This window comes from Muntiacus reevesi, chromosome 4 (genome assembly GCF_963930625.1).
Source record: "Muntiacus reevesi chromosome 4, mMunRee1.1, whole genome shotgun sequence".
NCBI lineage: Eukaryota > Metazoa > Chordata > Mammalia > Artiodactyla > Cervidae > Muntiacus > Muntiacus reevesi.
In genome coordinates this window covers 20814069-20827036 of record NC_089252.1, presented here as the reverse complement: position 1 = coordinate 20827036, position 12968 = coordinate 20814069, and the positions used below count along the sequence as shown (strand labels likewise).

General features: G+C 43.3%; 1 long non-coding RNA gene across 1 annotated transcript; it reads right to left on the bottom strand.

The window, feature by feature from the left end:
- Nucleotides 1–5738: 5738 nt before the first annotated feature.
- LOC136167601 (uncharacterized) lies at nt 5739–12652 on the bottom strand. Its single transcript, XR_010663095.1, has 3 exons — nt 12530–12652; nt 7876–7981; nt 5739–5769 (listed from the first exon to the last, which is right to left on the bottom strand). It is a non-coding gene; the product is annotated as an uncharacterized lncRNA (long non-coding RNA).
- Between the last annotated feature and the right edge of the window lie 316 nt (nt 12653–12968).

Sequence of the window (12968 nt, the reverse complement as noted above, 5' to 3'; positions counted from 1 at the left end):
TATGTTATATACTGTCAGAATAATCATTTAAAAAACATATCTGTCATTTAAACAAGAGACTCCAATTGAATTAAATGTAGTATATCTCAATGGACTCTTTAAACTTTAGTGATTTCCTCATTTGTACAAGAGCATCAAAATCCAAGGTCTTACAACATGATAAGAAACTCATCTTACTAAGAATGATGAGAAAGACCCAGAAAAGGTTGTCCTGTGATGCCTGAACACGTTCACAGCTGATTCAGGCCAGAACAGAGGTCATGAAGAACTCTGCAGGAGAGCCATCAGCTGTTAATGGTTCCCATTTCCAGGTGTGTACATCAGCCTTGTTTGGACCGTCTTTTCTTCATCTTTCTTTTTTATGTTAAGGTGATCAATTTTATATAAGCACACACAGAAAACTGTTCATTATTAGAACACTCATTATGGTTATGCCACTTCTTGAAGACATGTAGTGCTATCTCAATACTTTCACTGAGATATTTCCAATATAAATTGTAAAGGAGATAATTATTTTTTTCTACACAAGAAAATTATTTAGTTCTACACAATTTTTTTTTCTAATCATGTATTCTGAGGGACGTGTCCTTCTTCACTTGGTTGGGCCATAGACTTTGCAAGATTACATTCTCTTCATTGTAAATAATCGGAACTTCTCCACGCCAGTGATGTGAATTATCTTAGAATAACAAATCCTTAAAGGGTGTCACTGGATACTGAGTTATCTTGCACTTATATAGGTCTCCTAATAAGTAGGTGATAGTTTATCTAACCAGAGAATTAATATGACTTGGGCTAAACTTGATAAAAAATTGATAAAATTGATAAAAACTTGATTAAAAATTAGCATATTAGCACCCCTTAGTATCATAAACAGTATGTAGGCTCTTTATACATCAACTATACCTCAATTTTAAAAATGCAAACAAAACAGTATGTAAATTCTTGTGAATTTTCTTAAGAGATGATTCAAGTCCCTTCACTCACCTGCTTCCTAACAATGACCCTGGACGTTTCAGCACAGGTCTTGAGGTACATATTCTTTTTGGTCTCCTTGAGCCTGGCGGGCTATAGTCCATGGGGTCGCAAAGAGTCAGACATGACTGTCTGAGCAATTCAAAAACAGAAAATAAAGTAGGACATTTATTTTATATTTTGGCCGCACAGTGTGGCTTGTGGGATCTTAATTCCCTAATCAGGGATTGAACCAGGCCCATGGCACTGAAAACATGAATCCTAGCCACTGACTGCCAGGAAATTCCCAGGAAATTTTTTCAAAAACTAACTTAATTTTTGGTCTAACAACTCCAAGGTTCAAGTAATGAAATGGAGAACATCCATTTATATGTCAACTCACACATTCCTTCTCAACAGGGAAAATGTACTTGTCTAAAAAGGAACATCCTAGTTTATTGTTTATGTTAATAATGTAGACAGTTGAATGTGTCTGAGAGTATCTTTGCAAGAGCTGCACTAGGGATGGAGGAGAAAGGGAGAACAGAGGATGAGATTGTTGGATGGCATCACCTGCTTGATAGACATGAATTTGAGCAAGCTCCAGGAGCTGGTGATGGACAGGTGATGGCATGCTGTAGTCCATGGAGTCAAAAAGTCGGACATGACTAAGTGAATGAACTGAACTGAGGGATGGAACTCTATAGCTTTAGAATCTCAAACATCCGAATTGACCTTGTACTGAAAAGCAGAGAAGTAAACACTGCTGGCAGAAAATATTCCACATTCTCTCCTGTGGCTTTAATAACCTTTGAAAGGAAACTGGTGCCAACCAAAACTACCGATTTATATTAAAGGAGTATAGGTGCCATGTGCCTTCTCACTCAGAGAAAAATTTCTCAATAAATGCTTCAATTCCCTCACAACACAGATGGCATTTTTTTCTCCAGCATGTTTCTTCCTATGCCTGAAAAGATTCGAGCTCTGACTAAAGGATTCCCACATTCATGACATTTGAAGGGTTTCTCCCCAGTATGGATTCTTTGATGCTGAATCAGGACTGTACTTTGGCTGAAAGACTGCACACACTTCACATGTATAATGTTTCTCTCCACTGTAAGTTCTCTGATGTAGATTAAGGACTGAGCTCTGACTCAAGGCTTTCCCACATTCATAACATTTGAAGGGTTTTTCCCCAGTATGGATTCTTCGACGCTGAATCAGGACTGTACTTCAGTTGAGAAGACTTTGCACACACTTCACATGTATAAGGTTTCTCTCCACTGTAGATTCTCTGATGTAGATTAAGGGCTCAACTCTGACTAAAGACTTTGCCACATTCATCACACTGTGTTGTTTTTTTCAAGGACAGTTTCCCTGTCTTCTTTCAAACTTTCTGTCTTGTTCACAGGTTCTTCTAAATGTGAAACTCAGGGGAGCATTCACTTGAAGAGTGTTGGAAACTTTGTAATGTAGTTCTTTGTCTGAAGAATTCTTTTGCCTTAAAGTAAATTTCACATTTTTAGTTCTGGTGTCTCTATCTGAAATAGTACACAGACAAGAAAATGTAATCATCTCTTTGTTCAGAGGAAGGAAAAGGAAATAGAATGATCTGAATGGAGCATAGATTATTTTTGAGCTAGCATGTTTGCAATATAATATCAATGTAGAGCATGGCGCCATGCATGCGTGCTCAGTCATATCTGACTCTTTGTGACCCCAAGGACTGCAGCCCACCAGGCTTCTCACTCCATGGGATTTCCCAGGCAAGGCTACTGGAATGGGTAGCCATTTCCTTCTCCAGGGGATCTTCCCGGCCCAGGGATGGAACCTCTGTCTCTTAGATCTCCTGCATTGGCAGGCGGATTCTTTACTGGGGAGCCACCTGAGATTTTAGAGGATGGAGAAGGTAAGGCAGAAAACACTGAGAACATCATAAGGCAAAAGAGGTTTACATACTGATGAGGCAGTCAATGATAAGATGAAAAGCTCTGTGCAAAAGATAGAATGGTGAGTAGGGGTAAAAAGATACTTTAGAGACTAGGAAAGTCTGGAAGAAAAGAGAGGCCTAAAAGACAAGAAATTATTGGAGAACAGAGGAGCAACTAAAGGAGAAGAATTCAATATGGTAGTGGGTAGCAATAAGCAAGATTTAGTACAAGTACCAATAAACAGAAGTTAGAATGATAAATTAATCACATGATGGGGCCACTACCTCCCTCACCATTTCATCTGAAGGAGCAGAGCTTCTTCAACGCCCACCGCAGCTGCTTTTCTGCGGGCTTGGGCTGGTGACATGGTATATCCTGAGGGATTTCACAAGTTGGTAGTTTTCTTTGCGAGCATGTCCTCATTTTGTCTGAGAAAGACCTAGAAACAGTTTGGTATTACTGAGGCTGAAGAAGGGAATCAGGTTGGGACTTGAGGATAAAATAACAGAAGAAACTATCTTGGGACACCGGAAAGGGGAAGGAAAAAAAGAGGCACACCCTGATATTGGGCAGAGCCGGGGTCCATTGTCCACAGTATACACGGGGTTGTGCCCAGTGGAGCACAGTTTGGGAGCGCGACCCTCAGTGATGCGCCAGGGCTCCTGACTGCACCTCGGCCCTCACTCCCACCGCCGCCTTCCCACCTGTTCAGCCTCCCCATCGTGCTCCTTCTCCATCTCCTCAAGCATCTCCACGGCATCCTCTCTGCTCTCTGGTCGGTTCTCTTGGAACAAGGCCTGCAGCTCCTCGGGCAGGATGGCCAGGAACTGCTCCAGCACCAGCAGCTCCAGGATCTGCTCCTTGCTGAGCACCTCGGGCCTCAGCCACTGACAGCAAAGCTCGCGGAGCCGGCCCAGGGCCTCCCGGGGCCCCGCGGAGTCAGAGTAGCCAAACCGCCTGAAGCGCTGGCGGAAGGCCTCTGAGCTCAGAGAAGTGGGGGCCAGAGGCTCTATTACAGGTCTGCCTTCATTAACACAAGGCAGTCAGGGTCCCCTGAAGTTTGTGGAAGGAGTTTTGATGACTCTCAAATTTGCAGACATCTGGACCAGGAATAGCTTGGGACCACTAGACTTTAATCTTCAAGGAGGAGAAATTCTCCTTAAGGACACTTCATAAATATGATTCAAGAGACAAGTGGAAACAAGACAAATGCTTTTCAGAACATCACAGCTATGAGAAATGTTAAGATTGTACCAAAAGTATCCTTAATCTTAACAGAAGCCAACTTTCAAAGAATACTTCCTTCTTTAAGAGAATCAAAGGGCTCATAGGCATTCACTTTTTTTTTTTTTTTTAGGCATTCACTTTTATGAATACTTTGCAATTTATTCTGAAAATCATGCCCAGGAGGCTGACTACACATTACAATCATAGATCAGTCAGGGTTGCAGAGGAACTCCTGGAGAAGAGAAATAAGGGAAGCCTGAGGAAATTTATGACTCTGGGACAGGCTCAAAGGGTCAATTAATTATTTTTAGCCTGCTGCTAAATTAATTTAATTATTTAATTTAATAATTATTTAATTATTTTAGCCTGGAGCGCTGAGGAATAGACTCATGAGATTACTTTTGCATGGATTTTTTTTTTTCGATGTTACTAACTTTTAAAACAATATTACTTTGGCATTAAAGGAATCATTCAGAGGAAAAAAGCATATCCCTACATCTTAATGTATTTCCATATTTTCATGTTCATGTCTACTGCTCATCTGTAATATCTATCTTATTTACTTAATCTCTGTATTATAGATTATTTCTAATTTTTACTATTATAAACAATGCTGGGAAGCATATTTTCAGAAAAATAGACTATTTTCCAAAAAAACCTGCTAATTTTCAAATTATTTCCTTTAAAGATGTCCCAAGGATTTGACTTATTGGGGTCAAAAGAAGAGTGACAAAATATCTCACAATTTATTATCAAATCAATTATAGAAAACACTGCATCAAATCACAATGTCACTGGCAACATAGTGATGTATGGGGAGCAACAATTGCTCCAAGTATCACTAGCTTGTTAGCAGGAAGAGGGTGGGGAGACACTTCGCTCAGTAGCATTTTAGTATATGTATCACTAGTAACTGATGACTAATTAGAAGTGTTATATGTGCCCCTATTTTTTCTCTTTCCCATTTTTTCCCCACTTCACCAAAAACTGTTCTAGGCACTCAAAATATGGCAGTCACCTGAACAAAGCCAGTGGTGTGGCTAGATAAAGCTTATACTCTAGCAGGAGAGAGACAAGGAAGTTACCAAATAAATGATACAAGCTTACACAGTGAGATGCCCCACCTTAAAGGGTAACAATGACAGAGAATTTACTAGGTGCCAAGCACTCTTCTAATAAATCTTAACAAAAACCAACTCACTTAAATTCCCAGTGACTTGGTGGTAAAGAATCCCTCTACCTGTGCAGGAGACCTGGGTTCCATCCCTCTGTTGGGAAGGTCCCCTGGAGAAGGAAATGGCAACCCATTCCAGTATTCTGGCCGGGAAAATCCCATGGACAGAGGAGCCTGGTGGGCTACAATTCTTGGGATCACAAAAGGGTTGGAAACCACTTAGCAACTAAACAACAAGAACAGTATTTAGATCCCCACAAAAGCCCTGTAAGGTTCTTTTCATCTCCACGTGGTAGATGAGGAACCTGCCAGGGCAAGCTCAGGCAGGTAACAGACCAAAGCGAAGGAGCAGGGCTGGGGTCTGGGTTCAGGCCATCCACACTTCGTGCGGTGCTGCGCGGTCCAGAGGCCGTGCCCGGGGTCCCGGGGAAGAGGAGCAGCAGACACAGATGGTACTAGGCCGGAACAGAATCGGGTGGAGACCTGAGCGACAGGAGGGGTTAGAGGCCACGTGTCAGGAGCCGTCTAGGGGAAGGCCCTAAGCTTAAAGTACCCTCTGGAAGTCGAAGGCGTGGCCACTGGGACGCACCCAGCGTCTCCCCGCACTAGGAGCCGAATCTGTGCCAGACCCACAGTTGCTCTCAGTTCCACCCAGGAGACCAAGCCCTCATCATCGCGCGAGGGTCCCTAATGAACCCGGGCCCTGGAGGGCAGGCTGCGCCCGGAGCCCCAGATCCCGGGGGTCTTTTCTGAAGGGGCCGACTCTCTCTTGGAAATATCTCCTCTAATGAACCGTCTCCTGACGGTCCCCGGACACCTTCCTCCCCTGTGCCGGAGGAGGACAGACTCGGTGAGGTCACAAGAGGGGAGTTGGGGGGGAAGAGGTGCGCGGGAGGGCGGGTAAGCGCGCGGGGGGTGATGCGAGGAGGTCTAGCTTTGGGGTCGGGGGTCGGGCGCCTCGGGTGCTGGGTGAGCACAAGGTGGGGGGGGGGGCGCGGACGCGCGGTGAGGGGCTCGGAGGTGCGGGGACGGTGGGGGCCCGGAACAAGCGAGGGCGGCGTGAAGAAGGGGTAGCCGGGGATACTGGGCTGTGAAGGGTATGAAGAGGGGGTGATCGGTTAGAACGGGTGGTAAGGGTGGGGGGACTGCCTGGAGGTGGTGCCTAGGTCCGCGGGCGACCTTTCCCCGCCCCCTGGGTGACCGTCGCTTCTCCCCGAGCCCTCGAAGCGCGGAGAGACCTCAACTCTAACCTCCGGCCTGGGAAGGACTGCCCCGCGTTTTGGGGGAGAAGCCCGGGAAGTGCCCGACTGGTTGCTTCCGGTCCCCGGGGTGGACAGGGGGCGGGGCTTGGGATGCGGCGTGGTTACCATGGAGACGAGCCAAGGCCGCAGCCTCCCGCATCCGGAGAGGGAAGACCAAAACGTCCAACTGGTGGGAACCCAGCTGCTCGGGGCTCCCGTTCAAAGAAACCAGCATTATTACTTCTTAGAGTACTTTTACTTACATCATTTGCTTTGCTCTTCAATAACCCAGTAGGGTTATTCCCATTTTATAGTTTCTGCTACTTGGCCAAGGTCACGGAGGAGACTCCTGTGCATTCCACCGCTGTGCACAACTTTGTGTAATGCCAGATGCGCCCCTGAGGTTGGCTGCGCTCCAAATATCATGGTACGTTCGTGCTAAGTCGCTTCAGTAGTGTCCCACTCTTTGCGATGCTATGGACTATAGCCCCGCCAGGGTCCTCTGTCCATGCGATTCTCCAGTCAAGAATACTGAATTGGGTTGCCATGCCCTTCTCCAAAGTATCCTGGTAAGGAATGGATTTGATTGACCCTACCACCCTCCCCCAGGCTTTTGATTGCAGAGAAGAACAAATTCTGACTCCATGTTGGAATTGTTTGTTTGACTTGCTTTTCCTTGCAGTTGTTATTATAATTATACATAATGGCCTTCCTCGGGGGGGAATATAGCCCCTCTGCCTAACTGTTACACTAAAGGACCTTTGTTCAGAACCCTGTCCACCTGTAGGTGGTAGGAAAGAAGAAATTCACACATCCCCTGCCTGACACTTGCCCTTCTGGGAAATATTTGCCAGACTAATGGCCTTTTCATTACCTTTGTTTCCTCACCTCCCCCAATCTCTGATCTATAAAAGAACCTGGCATCCAGACCTCAACAAGATGGTTGTTTTGAGACATTCATTTGCCATCTTCTCCGTCCGCTGGCTCTCCGAATAAAGTCATATTCCCTGCCTCACCGGGTAGCACTTTGACAAAAGAACCCAATGGCCTTTGAAAAGGTGAGAACCCGTGCAGGCACATACATATTTTGGCATCAATATATATGCATATATTTCCTCAGATAATCTTGAGTAAATTTAAAAATAAATTTCAGGCTAAATGAGCTACAAGGCAATAGTCCCAACATATTGACTCACTCTTCCACCCACTTGCTTAGGGACTCTTGGAAACATACTTGTAGAAGGAAGTGGGGGAATTAGAGAGAGGGCAGCAGTGTTTGAAAATAAATGACAAAAACAAGGGAAAACCCCTTTTGGTATGAGGAATACAGCAATTACAATAAACAAACCTGAGAGTTCTCTAGCAGTCCTGTGGCTGGGATGCTGGGCTTTCACTGCCGAGGGCTTGGGTTCCATCCCTGGTCAGGGAACTAAGATCCACAGGTGGCATTGGTGCTGCCAATAAAAAGAAAATAGAAAGATATATTAGTACTGGAGTCTGAAGTGATGAGACAGAAAGCTGGTTTACTCAGTCTATACCAAATCTAGGGGGGTTAGGGATAAATTTACTTTTTTTTTTTCTTTGCTGCTCCATGGGGCTTGCAGGATCTTAGTTCCCTGACTAAGGATCGAACCTAGGCCCCCAGCAGTGAGAGTACAGAGTCCTAACCACTGGACTGCCAAGGAATTTGTGAAACTTACATTTTAATTAACCTACTGTGGTATTAAATTTGAAGAATTGTGTTTTAGAAGAAATTCCTGTTTCTACAGGGTTATTTCAGGGGATAAGATTTTTGCTGAGATAACTGCTAACATAATAGAAAGACAACCCAAAAGTGTACAAGGGGATGTCTTTATTATGGTGGAGCATAGGTTAAACAACTCAAGGCAATGGGGACTCTGAATTAATTCCTCACGGCAGTGCTTGGCAATGGTGTGAAGTCTTAGAAGGTGCTTTAAGGAGAAAATGAACAGCAGTCAAAAGCTGCAAGGAGAATAAGAAACTGAAAAACCATATGATTTGGCAGGAAGTCAGCTGTGAGTTCATCAGCTAGGATTCTACCAAATAGTCGCATCCAAGAAGCTAAAGTTTTTTTTTTTTAAAGGAGCAAATGTAAAAGATTGCTGATAATAGTTTACTTGATAGGGTTTTTTGTTGTTGTTTTTGCCTTTTGTTTTTTTAACATTTGGGGGTACAGTGGAAAGAAATGAACAGAAACAATGTCCCAGGAGAGCAAGCATCTAACTATATACCAGATGCATGGTGAACACTGGGACTTCAAATGTAAGATACAGATTCTTTTTATTTTTTTATTGAGGTACAGTTGCTTTAAAATGTTATACCAAAATGACTCAATTATACACTTGTGTACATTCTTTTTTTTTTTTTTAATGATATAGATTCTTTCTCTTTAGGAACTGATAGACTAAATAAGGAGAAGGGATTGAACCTGGGCCTCCTGCATTGGGAGCATGGAGTCTTAGCCTCTGAACCACCATGGAAGTCCCCTAAGCAGAATTTGTTGGATTGAAGGATGTTAAGGTGTGAGTGATGACTGAGGATGCGGATGAAGAAGTCAGAAGAGCTCTAGTTTTTAAAGACTTGGCAGGCCAGGTAAAATTTTAAGCAGGGTCTTGAGTGGGTGACTCACACATATCTGCATTTCAGGTAGAACTCTCTGATGGCAATGTGAAGGATTGTTTGCGGGGAGACCAAACTCATGATACTGTGAGCAGCTCTGAAGCTATTGCAAGGATCCAGGCTGTAACTGATGAAGAAATGAATGAATGCAGAGGGGGAGAGGATGGAGGCAGATTTAGGAAACATTTGGGAGGCTGGTGTTTGTTGAATGATAGCCTGACCAAGGTGCATAGTATATCACTGGAGAAGTATTTCTTTTTCTTTTTTTTAAGAAAACAGTATGAGTAGGTTTGACAGTGCTTATGTGGGCATTTGAGGGCTATTTTCAGTAGACTGAATGTGAGGCTGAATGAGATGCTTTAATCTATACTGCACAAAGTTGGACATTTTGTGAAAATGTGACATTATGGACATTGGACATTATGTGAAAATAAACATCAAATGTACTCTATATCTGAATGATTTTCCTGTGTAAATATATTAAACTTCCTATAAGTTTCATAAGTTACTGATAAACACAGTGAAGGAAGACAGCAATCCCTTTATAGTAACATTTAGAGACAGTCACTCCCCAACCTCCTATTTGCCTTCATCACAGCAGTCCTTCACCCCAGAATATTTGCTTTCTACCTGGTTAGGAGATTTTAGTGGTGTGGCTCTGTTTCCATCTGTGAACATACCTGCTTTTTTCCTTAACCAGCTGTGTTAGAGATGAGCTGCCATATTTCTATAAGGGTTAGATGAAGAAATTTAGCTGTAGAAATGAAAAACAATTTGCTTACAGTGGAACTACGATTTCCAGAGAGTGGTAGATATGTTACCGAAAGGTGGGATCTGGCTGCTTGCTGCCTAAAAGCCAATAAAAAGGTCAGCTTGGTGGAAAGGAAAATTTGCTTTATTTCAGATGCTGGAAACTGAGGGGGAGGGTGGCCATCTATCCAAAAGCCAGCTCCCCACCTGAGAAGCAGGGAGTAAGAGCTTTTATAGACAGAGGGAGGGGGCTGCAGGCAGAAACAGCACAGTCAGCTCAGTGATCTTGAAATTGGTCACTGGTGTCTGACCAGCATCATCTTGATGGTGTTAGGTTTGGTTCTTCCAGGGTCAGTTTGTTTCCATTTCCTTGAGGCAAATTCTCAGAATTGTGGCAGCTTATGTCATGGCTACAGCCTGGTCATCACTTACTTAATGTCTTCCACCTGGTAGGGCTTTCAGTGCCTATAAAACATCTCACAAGAGATGGCTCAGAATATCAATGGCCCTTGAGAAGGAACTAAAGGTCCTTGACTTTGCTGAGTGATATGGCTAAAATAATAATAATAATGATAATAAATTGAAATAAATAAACACTTTGCCGAATCATTATTCAAAGTGAGAAAAAGGACATTTTCAGGCATGCTAAATATATTAAAAAAAAAAGTTTACCTCCCATGCCTCCTTTTTCAGGAGATTATTGGAAGTCTACCAAAAAGAGTAAACCAAGTAAGAAGATATGGGTAGGGGATTCAACATAGGTGAAATGAAGGAAATTCCCAAGAGGGGATGACAGGAGATCCTAGGTGGCAGTCTGGAGTTAAGAAACTGAGGGACGGAGAGCTCAAGGAATGTGCCTTCAAAGGGAGAAAGGGGTGTAACGGATACCGAGTGTGTTTGTTTTGATATGTTCCAGTGTTGACATTTATCCTCTGGCTGAACGTCAAAGAAGAATTAGTGATTGGCAGATAGAAGGCTGAGAGCTAAGTCCTTATCTTCCATAATGTGAACTTAATAATGTGCCTGTGTGCTTAATCAGTCATGTTCAACTCTTTGCAACCCTTTGGCCTGTAGGCCTTCAGGTTCCTCTGTCCTTGAGAATTTTCAGTCAAGAACACTGGAATGAGTTGCTATTTCTTTCCCCAGGAATCTTCCCTGACCCAGAACCAGCATCTCCTGCATTGCAGGTGGATTCTTTATCTGCTGGGTCATCCTGGAAGCCCCTAATCAATAATGCTTAATGTGAAATATAGAAAGGAAATAACTGTACTAACAGGTTATTTTAAAAGTATAAGTAAATCCCATAGAAGGAGCTGTAAGAGATGAAGGGGGATGCATTCATGGGGAGCAGGAGCTGGGGAAGGGATTGCCCTTGTCCATTCTAGGTCTTGTAGACCAATTTGAATATTATGTATATTATATATATGATGTATATTATGATATCAGTTATAGAGAATAAATATAACTGCACCTCCATTCCCCTTTAAGCCTTCTGTTTGGAGGCTTCCACCCTCACTTCCTCATTTGTCTTCCCTGTTGCCAAATCTAATTTACTTTCTTTAGTTCTCATCGTCTCAGCATTTTACATTATTAACTATGGTACTTCTTCCACTTTGAACTCTCTTCCCTTCATTTTCACTGCTCCACTGTCTTCAGGTTCTCTTCCTTCTTCTGAACACTCCTTACAGTGGTTCCTCTTGCTCTGCAATAGCACGTGTTAAGAGTGTTCCCCATTGTTCTGCCTTTGGTTCCTGCACTTTTCATGTTGTAGACTCTGTGGGCCAGTTCATCTATTTTTACCCATAAGATTTCAACCTCCATCTCTAAGCTAATCTGTTCCAATTTATATCTTGAGCCTCCTCCTCACAGAGCTGAGTGCTTATCAAACATCACTGCTTGTTTGTTTCATAGGCATGTTAATCTAAACATGAGTGAGCCCTCTCACACTCGCCTTTTTTCCTTCCTTATTCCCTGGACTGTCACCACCGTTCACCCATCCCCCCAGGAGAAAGCGGGAATCTTCCAAGGTTTGTCGATTTCACTCCTGTACACGTCAGGAAGGGTGTGTGTCCCATTCATCCTCGTGCTCCCTGTGTCCTCTGTCCCCTTTATGGTAGCTGGGACACTGCTCTCTACTTAATTCATGCTCCATTAATACATGAATGAAAAAGATGAGAATCAAACTGATAAATGGGTCAGTTTCCTGCTAGCAATGAGATTATGGGAGTGGACTGGAAATTATATGCAATATGATGTATACTGGTTGTGGGAGTCCAGGGTGGTAAGATCTAAAGGAGATGAAGGACACAACCAAAATGCTAAAACTGAAATTCAGCAAAGACGGTTCAGACAGATTTAAAGGCATAGTTACCGGAGAAGACAGGTAATCCACGAGGAGTAGAGTGCAGTAGGTCAGAGAATTGCTGCAGGTACATACATTGGAATAAAAGCATAATGACTTTATGACAGTTTAAGGTGAAGAAATGAAGACAATACATTTCATACAGGACTGAAAATCATATCTGGGAAGACTGCAGAGTCCTGTGACAGGGAGATAAATGGTTAGAGCTTCAGAGCCTGCTGTGACCTTGAGGGTTTAGCACACTACTTACATGACGTGGAGTCTTGCTTCTCGCCACTCTCCCTAGGCATGGGCTCCAGGTCTTCACTTATGAGTTGGTTCTCCACAAACTGAAACTGGACTTTTGGTGCTGTATTACTTTCTTAGGTTTGCCATAGTAGATTACCATAACTTGGTACCTATGAACAGCAAGAGTTCGTTATCTCATAGTTCTGGAGACTAGAGTCTGAAATCAAGGTGTGGGCAGCGTCACACTCTATGAAATCTCTAGAGAAGAATCCTTTTTTGTTTCTCCTACCTTCTGATGGTTGCTGGATCTCTGCAGCACTCTGATCTCTGTCTGTCATTATATGGCCTTCTTCTTTCTGTGTCTAAGTATAACTTCTTGTCTCATCTTCTTTCAAAGCTTTCATGGGATGTAGGGCCCACCCTAACCCAATATGACCTCATGTTGACTATTTACATCTGCA